General features: G+C 31.8%; 1 protein-coding gene across 3 annotated transcripts in view; it reads left to right on the forward strand.

Moving 5' to 3' along the window:
* Positions 1–19,467, forward strand: part of Dachs (dachs) — a 205,211-nt gene that overhangs the window by 171,847 nt on the left and 13,897 nt on the right. The gene's annotated exons all lie outside the window — the stretch shown is intronic.

The following is a 19,467-nucleotide window of genomic DNA, read 5'->3' on the forward strand; positions in this document are numbered from 1 at the left end:
ATTAAGCCGTTTCAGGCGGTTTCGTATAATTGTATTTTTTGTGTGTGGATAATGGTTTCGAATCGGAATGGTTGTTTACATTACTAGTTCGGAAAGTGATTTATTACGTCAAAGTTTTTTGGCGGGCGTATATTTTATCTTTTTTTACATATTTACGAACTCTTCTTGAACGTTAATTTACTCGGCACCCACGTATGACGTGCATTTTAATCATAATGTTATTATTTCAGATTTTTAATGTGGTTTTTCAGCATAAAATAATTCCCTCATGTAGAACAAGTAATCTAATTAATTATTTATTTTTGTTTTGCAACTTTTTTTTTTATTTTTCAAGATTTAATAATCTGATGTGTTTATATTCCGATTTTTTTTATTGGGCACGTTCTACAGACAACGTAACGATTTTATACACTTATGTTTCAATGCAGGAAATATAGGATCAGAATTAGTTTTAAAAACGTGCGCAATTTTGAGCGTTCACCCGATTTCCCCGCAGTCCGCGCCAGACCAAACAACTCAGCAGACTGTATTTTCGTGACATAATGCGTACAATTACCAGCTCTAAAAGAATCTCTAAGAAAACACAAACTGTCATGTTTTTACTTGCCGAACTTACGTTTTTTAATATGTATATAGAGGTATTTTCTTACAATTGTAGCTTTCAACATGAAATAACAACTTCAAAGGTTGGATGATTTCACGTCTTTCCACTCTTCATAAAAAATGCAAGCAGAAAGTTTTCATTTATTGCCGTTATTTTCGTTTTATCTATCGGTTCTCGACGATTTGATACATATTTCAGTAGCGTTTGTTGGATTTTATATGTAGTAAGTTCATGGTACGGTGCGCAAATATCTACATGAATTTCACTGCTTCGTACCCTATTTAACTTTTCGGGTCCTTTATGGCATTCCTAAAGCGATGGAGTGGCTTCCGAAGAGCCAGGACCGTATCTGAAAATGTTGTTTAAAAGATCCACCACTATTATCGTGCACACAATAAATTGGTGACGGAAATAAAACGACTCATATACATAGTGTTCCAGAATATTTTTGGTTCATTCTTGCTCAATTTTCCAATAATTCAATCTTTCTTTTTATGAAATTTTTTATGTTTGTCAGAGCAGTTCGAAAACTATCAAAACAAATTGTCTTGTTGATTTTCGGCTTCATTTCTTTAGATGTTTCAATCAGTTTTAATTGGGAACATTAATAGGACAGTTTTCGGAGTCAGCACATATTTTGTTGATTTACAGGCATTTTACCAAAAGCTCAATTTTTCAATAACCCCTTGGTTATGAAATTTTTAAAATGTTTTTCCAACCGCTTGCAAAATTACAAAAGAGCTTCTTAGTGTAGGTGAGTGAAGAAAAATGTTCGCTGCCCCGGTGGGAATCGAACCATACATCTTTCACTTGCCGGGCGGATGCCTTGACCACTAGGCCACGGAGCGGCTTATCTTTACTTCACTTACGTACCTATTATTGTGTTAACCGCCTCTTAATGACGTATGTTTTTTTATGACAAATTTTGTCTATGGTAACGTCAATTTATTAAACTATACGTGATTAAAACAATTACTTGTACACAAAATTTCGACTTTACATTCCTCATGATTATATTTAATTTTAGCGATTTTGAAAAAGTTGTTGAAATTTTCGAAGAAATGAAGCTGAAAATTAATTCTACAAATCGAAATGAACAAGGAAATTTGTTTTGGTGATTTTAGAATGTCCTTTCAAAAAATCAAAATTTCGTAAAAAGGTGATGTTGAAAAATTGAGTTTTTGGCAAAACCGAGCCAACTTATTGGAACTTTTTGGTTTCAAAATCCCCAAAAAACGATTATAATTTTCCAAGAAATAAAGCTGGAAATAAATTTGCAAATGATCTGCTAAGATATGACTAATTTTGGTAAATGATATATCCTCTGAGGCAATAGAGGGCGGGTGGGCGGGGGTAATTTTTGCTAAGATAGGACTGATTTCGGCAGATGAAATACCTTCTAAGAAAATAAAGGCCGGGTGGGCGGGGCTAGTACTTGCTATTTCTGTTTTTCGAATTTTTAAATTTTAGACTTTCGATTTTTCGATTTCCCAATTCCTCGATTTTTCATTTTTCGACTTTACGGTTTGAGATTTTCCACTTTTTCAATTTTTCCATTTTTAAAATTTTGAATTTTTTCGCTTTTTCAATTTCTCGATTTTTTGATATTTCGGTTTTTCAATTTTTTAATTTCCGATTTATCGAGATTTTGATGTTTCAATTTTTTTATTCTTCAATTTCCCCATTTTTAAAATGTTCAATTTTTAGTTTTTCGACATTTCAGCTTTAGTATTTTTCAATTTATTTATTTTTCATTTTTTCGATCTTTCAATTGGGTATTCGATTTTTCAATTTCGATTTTTTTAATTTTACGTTGTTCGATTTCTCGAGTTCTCATTTTTTTGATATTTCAGTTTTTCGATTTTTGTTAGTATTTCTTACAATTTTCGAATTTTTAATTTTCCGATTCTACAATTTTTTGATCTCGATCTTTCGATTTGTAGATTTTAGATTTTTCGATTTCCCAATTCCTGGATTTTTCATTTTTCGACTTCACGGTTTTAGATTTTCCACTTTTTCAATTTTTCGATTTTTAAAATTTTGAATTTTTTAGCTTTTTCAATTTCTCGATTTTTTGATATTTCGATTTCTCGATTTTTCAATTTTTGATTTTCCAATTTATCGAGATTTTGACGTTTCAATTTTTTTATTGTTCAATTTCCCCATTTTTAAAATGTTCAATTTTTCGATGATCCGATTTTTCAGTTTTTCGACATTTCAGCTTTAGTATTTTTCAATTCATTTATTTTTCATTTTTTCGATATTTCAATTTCGATTTTTTTAATTTTAGGTTGTTCGATTTCTCGAGTTCTCATTTTTTTGATATTTCAGTTTTTCAGTTCGTGTATTTTTTGATTTCTTAAATTTTACATTTTTCGGTTTTTCAATCTTCCGATTTTTCTAATTTCCAATTTTTTTAAAATGTTGCGACTCACTTTTTGATTTTCAGTTTTTCGATTTTTGTAGTATTTCTTAAATTGTACAATTTTCGATTTTTTAATTTTGCGATTCTACAATTTTTTGATCTCGATCTTTCGATTTGCAGATTTTAGATTTTTCGATTTCCCAATTCCTCGATTTTTCATTTTTCGACTTCACGGTTTTAGATTTTCCACTTTTTCAATTTTTCGATTTTTAAAATTTTGTATTTTTTCGCTTTTTCAATTTCTCGATTTTTTGATATTTCGATTTCTCGATTTTTCAATTTTTGATTTTCCAATTTATCGAGATTTTGATGTTTCAATTTTTGTATTGTTCAATTTCCCCATTTTTAAAATGTTCAATTTTTCCATGATCCGATTTTTCAGTTTTTCGACATTTCAGTTTTAGTATTTTTCAATTTATTTATTTTTCATTTTTTCGATTTTACAATTCGGTATTCGATTTTTCAATTTCGATTTTTTTAATTTTAGCTTGTTTGATTTCTCGAGTTCTCATTTTTTTGATATTTCAGTTTTTCAGTTCGTGTATTTTTTGATTTCTTAAATTTTACATTTTTTGAATTTTCTAATTTCCGATAGGTACCTCGATATCTCGGATTGTCCATTTTTAAAATGTTGCGACTCATTTTTTGATTTTCAGTTTTTCGATTTTTGTAGTATTTCTTAAATTTTACAATTTTCGATTTTTTAATTTTCCGATTCTACAATTTTTTGATCTCGATCTTTCGATTTCTAGATTTTAGATTTTTCGATTTCCCAATTCCTCGATTTTTTATTTTTCGACTTCACGGTTTTAGATTTTCCACTTTTTCAATTTTCCGATTTTTAAAATTTTCAATTTTTTAGCTTTTTCAATTTCTCGATTTTTTGATATTTCGATTTCTCGATTTTTCAATTTTTGATTTTCCACTTTATCAAGAGTTTGATGTTTCAATTTTTTTATTGTTCAATTTCCCCATTTTTAAAATGTTCAATTTTTCGATGATCCGATTTTTCAGTTTTTCGATATTTCAGTTTTAGTATTCTTCAATTTATTTATTTTTTATTTTTTCGATCTTCCAATTGGGTATTCGATTTTTCAATTTCGATTTTTTTAATTTTAGGTTGTTCGATTTCTCGAGTTCTCATTTTTTTGATATTTCAGTTTTTCAGTTCGTGTATTTTTTGATTTCTTAAATTTTACATTTTTCGATTTTTCAATCTTCCGATTTTTCTAATTTCCGATATCTCGGATCGTGCATTTTTAAAATGTTGCGACTCATTTTTTGATTTTCAGTTTTTCGATTTTTGTTAGTAAGTATTTCTTAAATTTTACAATTTTCGATTTTTTAATTTTCCGATTCTACAATTTTTTGATTGCGATCTTTTTGGATTTGTAAATTTTAAGTTTTTCGATTTCCCAATTCCTCGATTTTTCATTTTTCGACTTCACGGTTTTAGATTTTCCACTTTTTCAATTTTTCGATTTTTAAAATTTTGAATTTTTTAGCTTTTTCAATTTCTCGATTTTTTGATATTTCAATTTCTCGATTTTTCAATTTTTGATTTTCCACTTTATCGAGATTTTGATGTTTCGATTTTTTTATTGTTCAATTTCCCCATTTTTAAAATGTTCAATTTTTCGATGTTCCGATTTTTCAGTTTTTCGATATTTCAGTTTTAGTATTTTTCAATTTATTTACTTTTAATTTTTCATTTTTTCGATCTTCCAATTGGGTATTTGGTTTTTCAATTTCGATTTTTTTAATTTTAGGTTGTTCGATTTCCCGAGTTCTCATTTTTTTGATATTTCAGTTTTTCAGTTCGTGTATTTTTTGATTTCTTAAATTTTACATTTTTCGATTTTTTTAATTTCCGATTCCTCGACATCTCGGATTATCCATTTTTAAAATGTTGCGACTCATTTTTTGATTTTCAGTTTTCCGATTTTATAGTATTTCTTAAATTTTACAATTTTCGATTTTTTAATTTTTCGATTCTACAATTTTTTGATCTCGATTTTTCGATTTAGAGATTTTAGATTTTTCAGTTTGTCGATTTTTAAAATTTTTTGATTAAAAAAATTGAACTTTCGCAAAATTGCCTGAATAATCACAAAAAATTCTATGAAATAGATACATGCAGCTATCAACCGACTGATTCGAAAAATAACCTGTTGGTGTTCGTAGATCAAAATACTCGAAATTTTCGTTTTTAAAATAAAATTTTTAAAATTTTCCAGATTCTGCATATATCATTTTGGGGATTCTGAAAAATGGTAGAAATTGTACAAATCGAAATCAACACAAACATCTGTTTTGATAATTTTCGAAAGTACGGGGAAAAAGTCAAAAATTTGATGAAAATTTTTGAAAAATTCAGCTTTTGACAAAGCTGTCTGAACATTCACAAAAATTTCTGTGGTATAGATATCAACGACCTGATTCGAAAAATAGGCTCCTGATGTTCCCAGAATAAGATATTCCAAATTTTTGGTCCCTAAATCAAATTTTTAAAGCATCCGAAGAAGGAACATATATCATTTTAGCGATTATGGAAAAATGCTTGGAGTATCTGAAGAAATGAAACCAAAAATATCTTTTACAACTCGAAATCAACAAAAAACTGTTTTGGTAATTTTCGAAAATGCTCCGAATAAAGAAAAAAATTTCTAGAGAGATTGTTCCAAAATTGAGCATTTGACAAAATTGTCCGAAAATCAACAAGCAATTCTCTGATATAACTATTGATCAGCTGAATCGAAAAATAGCTCTTGATGACCCTAGACAAAGATATTTGAAATTTTTGGCTTCAAAAGTTTTTTTTTCTCCAGTATGACCGTATTTCATTTTGACGATTCTGAAAAAATTGGTTGAAATTTCCGAAGAAATGAATTAAAAACCAAGAAGAAAATTTCTTTTGCTAATTTTCGACGTATTTCGTGGTGAGGGGGTTATTGAAAAATTTAGTCAGAGCAAGTCTCTTCTGTCTTTTAGAAAAAATTCAAATTGATACAACAAAATTTTAAAACAGATCTTACAAATCCCTGATCAAAATTTATTACTTCATCCCCTCCAAGAAAATGGTGTCGTCATCTCCAAGGATTTATTAACCCTTTAATGTTTTTGCCTCAGGAATGAGGGAGTTTCTCTATAAATAAATATGTCTAAATAACCTTGGACCAATGCAGTGTGCCGAAGACAAGTAATAGGTTGGGGATTGAAAACTCCAGGGGTGGTGTGTTGTTCAGAACTTCAGCCAGACCCGTACTCAGGTTGTGTGGAAGACAAGTGTTTAAGTAAACCTGGACATAAAAATGTTGACGCGTAAAATCTTCGACAGACACCATGGTTTATACCTGAGCGCTGAGAGGATTCTCAGGTGACCTCACTCTTAACCACTAACGCCAATAAATTTTTATTTTCACATTCGTATTTGAGGGGTACCTCATTTTCCAAGCTATTGACACCTGTTCGTTATTCTAAAACATAAAATTAAAACTAAATTAATGATTCTTTTAAATTTCCAAGAGAACCCACCCAAGCGAAAAATCCCGCCACAACACCACGTTCAAAATCATCAAAATTAGCACCACACTCTAATTACTACTTCCTGAAACCTCGAAACACAATACCTCTTCCACGTTCCTCCGCGGCATATCCTTAACACAACACTAAATCATAATTACTTACACCGAACAGCCATCTCCTTATTTGCATATCTCCATCACATCACGCTCGATGTGGGAAACAAGCATTAAATTATGGCCGTGTTTTGATTTGAACCAACACGGTTTAAAACACCTCCCATGCCAGATTTCATCTCTCGAGCGCGGAATTTAGTCCGGCCGATGTTATCCGCGATTCCACAAAATTTTTCGCATATTTCCAACACCTGTGGTCTCCGCGCTAATAACCACTGACCATTCTAACGTGATTAATGTTACATCTTGGCCACGCGGTGCCTCTTTAGTATTCTTTTGCGTGTTGGCACTCATTAGCACCAGGTCATCAACGGAGCGTTAAAAAGTCGACAATGGCAGGCAAATGGACTCGAGGAGTGTAAACAGTTAAAATTCTGATCTAATTAGGAGATAAGGTGGAGATTGGGAGCTGAGATTGGCGGCGAGCGCGATTTTCTGGTCTAGAAATTCTTCGGCTTTGCACGATTTGATACGTTTTTGCGATGGAGCTTAAGATCGACACAGACGACAGACAGACAGACAGACAGACGGACGGACAGGATGGAAACGGGAGACGCATTTTTTGGCACCCTATGGGTTGTTTTCGCTCAGGAAGTAAGAAATTCGTAGTACCAGAAACCCGGCCGCTCCTTCTTCCGCCCATACCTCTGCGACCAGCTACCAATAAATATTCATAGACACCACACGTCCCGACTTTATCCACGGCCGTGCAAATTTGCCTACATTACGTAGGTCGTATTCTTATGCAAGTCCAGTTGTGCGGCGGCGACTACCGGTGGCCCCAGCACATAATTTAGCATAGAGTATGTGCGAATAATACCATGGCATGCACGTAATGGGCCCGAAGTCGCACGTTTCTTCTAAGTTAAGTAATATGGAGTTGTCGCGTGCTGAGCCGGCCATCCTCTGCGTGCGCAGTAATTGTTTATAATAACAATCGCTCTCGTTTTTCCAACGGAAAAAAATCATCGGCCGGCACTTAAAACGGAAGGGAGTTACGCGATCTGGAATTTTATAATGAGATAATGATAGACGTAACACAGTGAGGCATCCCGACAGCTGAGCCCCCGAGGAACGACCTGCAATAATGAGAGATGTTCGTTTCGGGGAATGAAGGGTCATTACGGTATGCAAAGCACAGGAATGCGTTAGATGGTATTTCGCCGGCGAAAAATGTGTGGCGGCGATACCCGAGGGGAGGTGCTCTATACTTTGTCTCTGTTTCTCGGAAATTGTCTCCATCGATAGAATTTCGCTTGAATGATTCAGCTTCGAGGAATTAAAAACGCCGATTTAGCTCCATAGAGCACTTTCACAATAGCGCAACAAGTGGGGCGATTAATTCGATGTTTATCGTTTAAAAACGTGAACTGCAATCACTTCTCTCTGACCTATTTAATTACATGTTCTAGCAAATTACCAATACACTCGAATCGCTCTCTCTCGCTTCAATAAAATCTCAAACTCAATTTTCCATAAGCTGGTTGAGAATTCTCCAACCTCCACGTGTTGTTGCATGGAATACAGAAGTCATCGACCCTAGAATACAGTTAATTTAAAGGGATTTGAATCTGCATGGATGTTCTGGGTCACGTGACGGCAATAATCGTCCAATCAAACCGGCGCGCTCAAAATTAGACCAATCACTTCGGATTGTGTCGAAATTTCGGTCCTTCGCTAATTTATTCCAACGACTGTGATGAACTACCGCCAATTTGGGTTAACGACGATTAAGGAAAGAATTTCCGGAGCCAGGTGAAGGTGAAGGTGAACACGTAATTCCTTCTCGGAGAGCATTTTCATTGTGGTTTGATAGAAGGTTCATCTCGACGTTTAATCAACCGTCATGTTCTGGAAACCGTATCTCGATGGTATGCTTTGTACTGGTCGTAAATAACACAGAGCGAACTTCGGCTTCCACCATCACACCCACGTACCGTTCTCACAACGGTATGGGTGCTGTACCGCTTTTTTGACGTTTTGAACCACGACAAAATTAGAAAGGTGGTACCCGGGTACAATCGCACGCAAATGTTTTGAGCCTATGGGCGGATCATTTTTGCCGGTCGTCACCGAAGGAGGCGGTCCAAATCGTCCAAGGGCAGAATTTGTAGGTAGGCTCAAACTACAACGAAATTTACGTGTTGACCAAATTCTTACCCTGAATTAGTTTTAATTTTATAAATACCCTATCTAAAATGTTCAGAATATGATGAGTCTATACTTGTGATTTACCATTCCATTAATATTTTTTGGATTTGTTTATACATACAGGGTGACTCAAAAAAATAATGACTGAGTCAATTTATTTTATTAAAGAAATCAAGAATTACAAAACTGAATACTTTGAAATCTTGTCAATTAGTTAGAAAAAAAAAACCTGTCCTGCTCTAATAACATCGAGAATATGCTCAAAATCACACTAATATTAGGTCTAATTGTGCCGACCATAGTTATAAAATTCACATTAAAGTAAGTCACGGACATTTTTTTAAGTGTACTACATTTCAAAAAGCAAAAAAAAATGTTCAGTTTATAAACTTCTTAATTTTGGTTTAAAGTTTATCAATTATCATATTTGACGCTTTATTTTATCCGTTCCATTTTTTATCCTTAACTGCGGTCTCTCTTGGGTCGAGGTGTAACACCGGACCGAACGTTCTTCGACCGATATTACTTTATTACTTCCGACATCTTTTCGGTGACAAATTTAATCTTTGCATACTTCAGCGTAGTTAGTGAACTCGTTGTGACCACTGAAATATACAAAGAGTAAATTTTGAAATGGAACGAAAGTCGAAGAATACTTTCAAAGCCACGATCAAAATGTATTTGCTTATCTTCGCCAAAAAATGCATGACGTCATCGTAAAATTTGATATGATGAGTCTATACCTGTGATTTATCATTGCAGTAATATTTTTTAGATTTACTTATACAGCCTGTCTCAAAAAAAGGTCACTTCGATTTTCAATTTTTCGTTTTTTCGACCAACAGTTTCATCGAATTAGATTTTTCAGTTTCCATTTTTCTATCAACTTTTCGATTTTATTACTTTCTAATTTTCTGAGTTTTCAAATTTGAGGTATTTTGATTTTTCGAGTTTTCAGTTTTTTCGTTTTTCAATTTTTTAATTTTTCGTTTTTTTGATTTTTCGATGTTTCGATTTTTTAATTTGCCATTCTTTCAATTTTCGATTTTTCGTCTTTCCATTTTTAGATTTTTTTATTTTTCCGTTCGTCAGTTTTTAAACTTCGCAATTTTTTTGCATTTTTCGATTATATTTTACTTTCCGATTTTTTTGATTTTTGAATTCTCGATTTTACGTTTTTAATTCTTCGATTTCCGATTTTTCAATTTTCTGGTTTTTTAATTATTCTATTCTCGATTTTTCGATTTTCCATTAATCATAAAATTTTTAGATTTTTCGGTTGTTTTATTTTTCGACCTTCGATTTTTCAACTTTTTCCATTTTCTGATTTTACGATTTTTCGATTTGCGATTTTTCGATTTTGTGGTTTTTCGATTTTTCTGTTTGTTTCAGTTTTTATGGTTTTGCAATTTGCAGCTTTTAGATTTCAATTTTGTTACTTTCCGATTTTCCACTTTTCGATTTTTTGATTTTTTTTCGATCGTCGTTTTTTCGATTTTCATTTTTTCGTTTTTTTGATTTTTCAATTTTTAGGCCTTGCAATTTTTTTACTTTTCGCTTTTTCGAGTATTTGATTCATCGAATTTTCGAGTTTTCGATTTTCGATTTTTCGGTTTTTCCATTTTCCGATTTTCGATTTTTCGATTTTCCATGTTTAGATATTTTTCGATTTTTTTTTTATTTTTCGATTGTTCTATTCGTCAGTTTTGAGACTTTGCAATTTTTACTTTTCTACTTTTCTATTATTTTAGTTTCGGATTATTCGATTTTTGAATTTTCTTTTTTTTTTCATTTTTCGATTTCCAATTTTTTAATTTTTCGATTTTTCGGTTTTTTAATTTGTCGATTCTCGATATTCCGATTTTACAATTTTTCGATTTTTCTGTTCGTCAGTTTTTAGGTTTTGCAATTTGTTTACTTTTCGATTTTCCGATTATTTTTTTCCACTTTTTTGATTTTTGAATTGTCGACTTTTAGAGTTTTCAATATTATGAATTTTCGAATTTTCGGTTTTCCTATTTTTCGATTTTTAATTTTTCCATTTTTCGGTTTTTTGATTTTTCAATTCTCGGTTTTTCAATCTTGCAAATTTTCGATTTTTCAGATTTGTGAATTTCCAGTTTTTCGATCGACCTACGTATTAGATTCATTGAATTTTCGATTTTCGGTTTTTCCATTTTTAGATTTTTGATTTTCCAGTTTTGTATTTTCAGATTTTCTGTTTTTCGCATATCTGATTCATCAAATTTTCGATTTTTCGGCTTTTCGATTTTTCGATATTTGATTTTCGAATTTTCGATTGTTCAGTTTTCCATTTTTCAGCTTTTAGACTTCAATTTTTTTACTTTTCGATTTTCCAAATTTTCGAGTTTCAATTTTCAGATTTTTGATTTTTCGATTTTCTTTTTAAATCTTCGAATTTTTCGGTTTTGATTTTTCGAATTTTTGATTTTTAATTTTTCCATTCTTCGGTTTTTAGACTTCAATTTTCTTTCTTTTAAATTTTTCGATATTCTATTTTCCGCTTTTCATAATTTTCGATTTTCAGTTTTCAGACTTTCGATGATTAGAATTTTGGATTTTTCAGTTTTATGATTTTTCGATTTTTAGAAAATTTGAGTAGTCGAATTTTCGATTTTTCAATTCATCGATTTTTCTATGTTGAATTTTTCAATTTAAATTTTGCGATTTTCAATTTGTCCATTGTCGATTTTTAGAATTTTCGGTTTTTCAATTTTTCCATTCTCAACTGTTAGATTTCAATTTTGTTACTTTCCGATTTTTTGGTTTTCGATTTTCCAATTTTCAGAATTTCCAAGTTTCTTTATTCAGATTTTCCATTTTCCACTTTTTCGATATTAGATTTTTCGAATTTTTGTTTTTCCAATTTTTTGCTTTTTCGATTTTTCTGTTCGTTTCAGTTTTTAGGCTTTGCAATTTTTTTGACTTTATATATTTTGATTATTTTAATTTCCGATTTTTTTTTATTTTTGTTTTTGACTTTTTAATTTTCAATATTACAAATTTTTGACTTTTCGATTTTTTGGTTTTCCCGTTTTTCAATTTTCGATTTTTCGATTTTTGAGATTTGTGAATTTCCACTTTTCGATCGACCTAGGTATTTGATTCATTGAATTTTCGATTTTTTAATTAGTCATTTTTAGATTTTTGATTTTTACGATTTGTATTTTTCGATTTTCTGTTTTTTGCATTAGTGAATTTCAGTTTTTCCGATTTTTGATTTTGCGCATATTTGATTAATCAAATTTTCGAAAAAGTTACCATACTTACAAAAACTTAAAAACATCTACAATATTTCAAAGTATTCAGTTTTGCTATTCTTGATTTCTTCAATAAAATAAATTGACTCAGTCATTAACTTTTTTGAGACACCCTGTGTAACCAAATCTAAAAAATATTAATGCAGTGATAAATCACAAGTATAAAACTCATCATATTTTATACATTTAAGATAGGATTTATTCTGCAAAATTTTGAGGTGACGTCATAAATTTTTTAGAGGGGATAAGCAAATATATTTTAATTAAAAATGTATCATGATTTTAAAACATCTGCAAGATTTCAAAGTATTCGATTTTGCAAATTCAAAATTAAATTGCAAAATATTGTTTTATAATTTTGATTTTTTTTTCCAAAAATCTGGACGTTTTGGATAAAAACTCAACGCGGAGTCATAAACTGTGTGTAGGACTATGTTCCTGTATACAATTTAAAACCCATTTACTATGCATAAATTTGAAGTGACGTGATCACATTATTGGTGGGGATGACTAGACAAATTTAATAATTTTGCGACATTTATGAAAAAAATATCAGTTAACAAAAATGGCACGTTTTTATTATTATGCCAGTTACATGTCACTCAACGACAATATCGTTTTTTTAAGAGTATTTTATTTGAAAAAGTGATGAAATATTTTATACGGAACAATTGGTCGAAAGATGTTAGAAAGCAAAATAATTCATGTCCGGACCATCGTTACTCACGAACGAAAGTGACCATTATTTTATGGGAACAACTTCCTGCTAAATCTTCTCCGACAAATTCGAGAGAACTGGTGTGAGCCATAAATATTTCTTACCAAATGTATATATAACTACTGTCCGTCCCGTTATTGTCAATAAAATTTTATAAGGTAAAGTGTGAATTTCGTTGTAGTTTGAGCCTACCTACAAATTCTGCCCTTGAAGGATTTGGACCGCCTTCTTCGGTGAGGGCAGGCAAAAACGATCCGCCCATAGGCTCAAAACATTTGCGTGCGATTGTACATTCATCTCGTGCATGTCCGGATCTGATGCAGCTTTGCATAAGTCACGCTTGCAGAGGATCGTTTAACCTTGGAACTGAATCCAAGCAGTCAAAGCACCATTTTAGCCATCGTTTACCGAACAGATGGAGTTATAAACGTGCCGACATTTTTGGAAGCTAACGTTTCATTTGTGCTTCGTTCTTGATTTCACGTTTCGTTGATTGAATATATTTTTTGGAGGTGACGTCATCTGATTGTTGGTGGGGATGTTTATCCAAATTTCGTTTAACATTGTATCATCTACACACTATTTCTAATAAACATATAAAATTTGACAACAATCGGTACAGTAATTCCGGAAATTGTCTGTCTAATAAAAATTCGGACAGACGGCAGACAGACAGACAGACAGACAGACAGTCTACACTCGGGAAGTAAAAATTGCTGAAAACACTTAGTCACCGACAGTTTGCATTTGTCGGCTTCTTAAAAGCCCATTTTTCACAAAGCTGGCAGAAACTTATTAAACTGTTGAAGATAAGCTTCCCATTTTAAAGTGTTTCCTTTGTTGTTCCCAGCAACGATCATTGAGGGAATTTATAAGTTCAGCAGTTCTTGTTATCGTGGAGGCGCGTAAAACTTTCGCGTTTTTATAACAAAATTTAAAAATTTATGGTTCAAATATTTCAGGACCGAAACGTTTACTAACTCGCTTTAAAATTTACGATATCGGTAATACTTTTTCGCGTTTTGATTTATCTCGCAGTCCGGAAAATATGAGAAATGTAGTCGAGAGAATTATGAACCGGCGACAGCCTTACCAACTTTCACTAACCCGCGTATCGCTTTGATTATTTTTATAAATCAAACAGTTGTAAATGTTTTTCTCGGAACGCTTAACCGCTAAAATTGGCCGTTTAATTTGTGCTTGAATGCCTTTTCAGGAACGAGTTCCGCTGATTTATGGTGGTGTAAATCTGCATTAATTAAAGTAGATGCGAATTTTATCATAATGGTGCTCCAATAAAGAAGTGTTACAGCTTTGGGTTCATTCTTAGCTCGAGACTGCGGTGGACGTATAAAAGATTTGTCTAAGCTGCTGTCTGTTTGCGTAGACGGAGAAGATTCGCACGTCTAGGGTTGGATTTCAAAGGATTATTAACTGGCGTTTTTGTTGACAAGGAGGAATTCGTGTTTAAAAAGGTCCTGCTATTAAATAAGATGGATTAGTTGTGAGCGTGGAACAAAAGCGGGCTTAAAAGCTTCGTATGACCCGGCGGTCACGTGGGAACCTACAGAATGCATTTCCTGTTTACACAAAGTGCTAAATTGTGTCCTTAAAAATTTTTATATAATTTTATGTTTAAAGAGCTCCGACTAGCTGCGATAAAAATCTCCCAGCGACCATAGATGATAACAAAACTGTTATTTATTTCTCGAAACCTGAAGTTGTTGTACGACTTGGATTATGTCGGCCACTCGAACAAGTCGTTATTCAGTATAAGATCAGGTGGATTAGCATCTTAATCGTCCAGAAAATACTCACTGGCCGGCTTGTTATTACTCTGGTCGCCTTTTTTTATAATTATTTTTATTTATGCTTTGTTGATTAGTTTTTCCATGTAGAGCCATTTGAAACATAATAAATAAACAACTAATGAATAAAATGCGTTGGTGGGCATTTGTGGGTCATGCAACCGTTTCTCACCCACTGGTTTCTCACAGCTTTGATTCATTTCTGTCTGAAAATGGGATTTGCGAATGTGGCAAATGCCAAAAGTCGTAATAACGTGCATTTCAAAGTGCAACGTTTTGTTACGACTTGTGGGAATTGTGTGGGCGAGGCTTGCTGATTTAAGATTAAAATGTTAACTAACGTATAGATTACTTTTTTAGTTTGTAGTGGTTTTGTTCATCCACCCGAATCCATTGCCGCTTTCTCATTTGTCTTGTTTCTTTTTTATGTTCTATAATTCTCATAAAGTAGTGTTTACTTTGGTCATTCCCATTCAAGGCATCTTGTCGTGTTGTTTTATGTTTTCACAAATCTTCACCTAAGCCGATAAATCTTTGTAAGGTTAGTTTATTTGTAATCGTCAACAACTTCCTTATCGACTGTCGGTCTTTTCTAATAGTTGTCAATCCTTTTTTGGCCGTTTTTATTCCAAGACTTTCCGAATTGTATTATTTTTTCGTTCCGTGGATGTAGAACAACTAGAACGAAATTCTACTTTTGTCGAATTTAAATCTAATCTAGCAAATGTGCTCTTCTTTCGTATTTCAAGCCTATTGTCAATATTCGGCTGGCTTTTCTTCAAATCATTGTCATAATCGAAGTCGTCTTCTATATGATCTAACTTCTCATTTTGTCGTGGTTTCATCTGTGCTTCCCCTTGTATTGTTTTCTATTATCACTAAACTAATATCATAAACCTGTTTTTTCTTCTATTTTTCTTCTTTTTTTCGTTTTCCATTACAATTTTCGAGTGTCTCTCCGGTTTGCAGAATTGTTCCTATCTTTATGCATCTTTCACCAACTTTCTTTGAGGACTACCAGCTAAGAACATTTTTCTTGTTTTCAATAAAAATTCTATTTTCAGTTGCCCAAAGCTCTAGAATATTTCAACCATTTTTTGGCAGTTGTCTTCAGTTTCAACTTTGTATTGACGTCTAAGTTCTTCTGGTTGTCCTCATTCAGGAGAGAATCCTTGAATTGTTTTTCCTTAGAACAGAATTCTTCCGAAATTACTCACTTTATTTAATTTGTTGCCAGAACGACCACTACAATAGGATTATTTTTTCTTGTTCTTCTTGTTCTTCTTTTCCTTTAAATTGGAATTCTCCTAGAAACGTTTTGAACTCCAATTAATTCTTTTACCTCTCTCGTTTAAAACAAAATTCTTCTAAAATGTTCTTGTTCTGAAATTATTTAATCAATCTTCCAGTGAAATCAGGGCTTGAAATATAAACTCTACCATTTCTTTTCATTCAAAATAGAATTCGTTAAACAATCTCAATCAACCATTGAAGGCGAAGTTCCTCTAAATCGTCCCTTTTCTGTATTGAACTTATGTAGAATCTTCTCCAAGTCACGCTATTTAAATTACTGTCTCAGTTTAAATGTCCTGCTAGATTATGGTTCTCCTATCTTTTCTATTTTGAAACAAAATTCTTCTAGATTCTAGATTCTTCTTAGACTGAAATCATTTCAACTATCTTCTAGTGAAACCAGGGCCTGAAGTATGTATAAGTTCTTTAATTTCTTTTCATTCAAAATAAATTTCGTTAATCAATCTCAGTCAATCATTGAAGATGAAATTCTTCTGAATCGTCCCTTTTCCATATTGAATTCCTATAGAATCTTATCTAATTAACGATATTTAAATTCTTGTCTTAATTTACTACATTTTCTCTTTTAAAATAGAATTTTCTAGAATCTTCTTGGATTGAGATTATTTTATCAACCTTCCAGACCCATCAAGGCCTGAAATATTAGTTCTTACATTTCTTTTCGATCAAAATAGCATTCTTTAACCAACCGCAATCAACCATTGAAAGCGACGTTTTTCTAGTTCGTCCCTTTTTTATATTGAACTTATGTACAATCTTCCTCAACTCAAGTTGTTTAAATTCTCGTCTCAGTTTAAATGTCCCGCTAGATTATAGATTCTTGTACCTCTTCTGTTTTGAAACAAAATTCTTCTAGATTCTTCTTGGACTGAAATTATCTCATCAATTTTATAGTGAAACCAGGGCTTGAAATATGTATAGGTTCTTTAATTTCTTTTCAATCAAAATAACTTCCGTTGATCAATCTCAATCAATCATTGAAGAAGAAATTCTTCTGAATCGTCCATTTTCCATATCGAATTCCAATAGAATCTCGTCTAATTCATGTTATTTAAATTCTTGTCTTAATTTAAATGTTAGAATATAAATTCTTCTACATTTTCTCTTTTAAAATAGAATTTTCTAGAATCTTCTTGGATTGAGATTATTTTATCAATCTTCCAGTCACATCAAGGCCGGAAATATTAGTTCTTATATTTCTTTTCGATCAAAATAGAATTCTTTAACCAACCTCAATCAATCATTGAAGGTAACGTTCTTCTAGATCGTCCCTTTTTTATATTGAACTTATGTACAATCTTCTCCAACTCAAGTTGTTTAAATTCTCGTCTCAGTTTAAATGTCCCGCAAGAATATAGATTCTTCCACCTCTTCTGTTTTGTAACAATATTCTTCTAGATTCTTCTTGGACTGAAATTATCTCATCAATCTTATAGTGAAACCAGGACTTGAAATATGTATAAGTTCTTTAATTTCTTTTCAATCAAAATGAAATTCGTTAATCAATCTCAATTAATCATTGAAGAAGAAATTGTTCTGAATCGTCCATTTTCCATATCGAATTCCAATAGAATCTCGTCTAATTCATGTTATTTAAATTCTTGTCTTAATTTAAATGTTACTGCCCATTCACAATGGACATAAGGCATAACAAGTACATAAAGTTTACATAAATACATAAAGTTGAAACGATGGAAAACGTATACCCCTGTTCACAGTGGACGAACGTAATTCTTGTGCTTATGAACGTTTTATGTAATCCTTGTGTGCGTACACAAAGTTGAAACAAGTTCAACTTTGTGCACGATTTATGTCAAAATTATGTTAAAATCTAGGGACTTTTGAATGCTGCTATTGAATTCCCTTTGACAGTTGGCACTTGGCACTTCACACCTTTGATTAAATTATATAAATTATAATCAAAGCTTCACACTGCGAGTCTGTTCTGTACTGCGAGTTGTCAAGTTCGAATATCGTATGAAATTGTAGGTTAGATATTTTGATTGACTCAGTTTGAGGTTAGCGGTTTCTATGTTTAGCCAGGAGTTATTCCGTTCTGCGTTTGCGCAGTTTAACAATTCTTACAGAGTTCACTCTGTCCACTGTGAACGTAGATAAGCATAAGCCAGACACAAACCAAAAACGTAAATTATGTTATGCTCTCGTTCTTATGTCTTATGTCCATTGTGAATGGGCAGTTAGAATATAAATTCTTCTACATTTTCTCTTTTAAAATAGAATTTTCTAGAATCTTCTTGGATTGAGATTATTTTATCAACCTTCCAGTCACATCAAGGCCGGAAATATTAGTTCTTATATTTCTTTTCGATCAAAATAGAATTCTTTAACCAACCTCAATCAATCATTGAAGGTAACGTTCTTCTAGATCGTTCCTTTTTTATATTGAACTTATGTACAATCTTCTCCAACTCAAATTGTTTAAATTCTCGTCTCAGTTTAAATGTCCTGCTAGAATTCTTCCACCTCTTCTGTTTTGTAACAAAATTCTTCTAGATTCTTCTTGGACTGAAATTATTTCATCAATCTTATAGTGAAACCAGAGCTTGAAATATGTATAAGTTCTTTAATTTCTTTTCAATCAAAATGAAATTCGTTAATCAATCTCAATTAATCATTGAAGAAGAAATTGTTCTGAATCGTCCATTTTCCGTATCGAATTCCAATAGAATATCCTCTAATTCATGTTATTTAAATGCTTGCCTTGATTTAAAGGCTGGAATATAAAAATTTGTCTACATTTTCTGTTTTAAAATAGAATTTTCTAGAATCTTTTTGGATTGAGATTATTTTATCAATCTTCCAGTCACATCAAGGCCTAAAATATTAGTTCTTACATTTCTTTTCGATCAAAATAGAATTCTTTAACCAACCTCAATCAATCATTGAAGGCGACATTCTTGTAGATCGTCCCTTTTCTATATTGAACTTATGTACAATCTTCTTCAACTCAAGTTATTTAAATTTTCGTCTCAGTTTAAATGTCCCGTTAGAATATATATTCTTCTACATCTTTTTTTTTTTTGAAACAAAATTATTCCAGATTCTGCGTGGACTGAAATTATTTCATCAATCTTCCAGTGAAACCAGGGCCTGAAATATGTATAAGTTCTTTCATTTCTTTCAATCAAAATAAATTTCGTTAATCAATCTCAATCAATCATTGAAGAAGAAATTCTTCTGAATCGACCATTTTCCATATCGAATTCCAATAGAATCTCCTCTAATTCATGTTATTTAAATTCTCATCTTAATTTAAATGCTAGAATATAAATTCTTCTACATTTTCTTTTTTAAAACAGAATTTTCTAGAATTTTCTTGGATTGAGATTATTCAATCAATCTTCCAGTGAAATATAAATTCTTTCATTTCTTTTCATTCAAATTTGAATTCGCTTATCAACCTCAATCAATCATAGAATTCTTCTGACTCACGTTATTTAAATTCTT

This window comes from Zophobas morio, unplaced genomic scaffold (genome assembly GCF_036711695.1).
Source record: "Zophobas morio isolate AGI-343-1 ecotype UQ-CSIRO unplaced genomic scaffold, CSIRO_AGI_Zmor_V1 ptg000031l, whole genome shotgun sequence".
Taxonomy (NCBI): Eukaryota; Metazoa; Arthropoda; class Insecta; order Coleoptera; family Tenebrionidae; genus Zophobas; species Zophobas morio.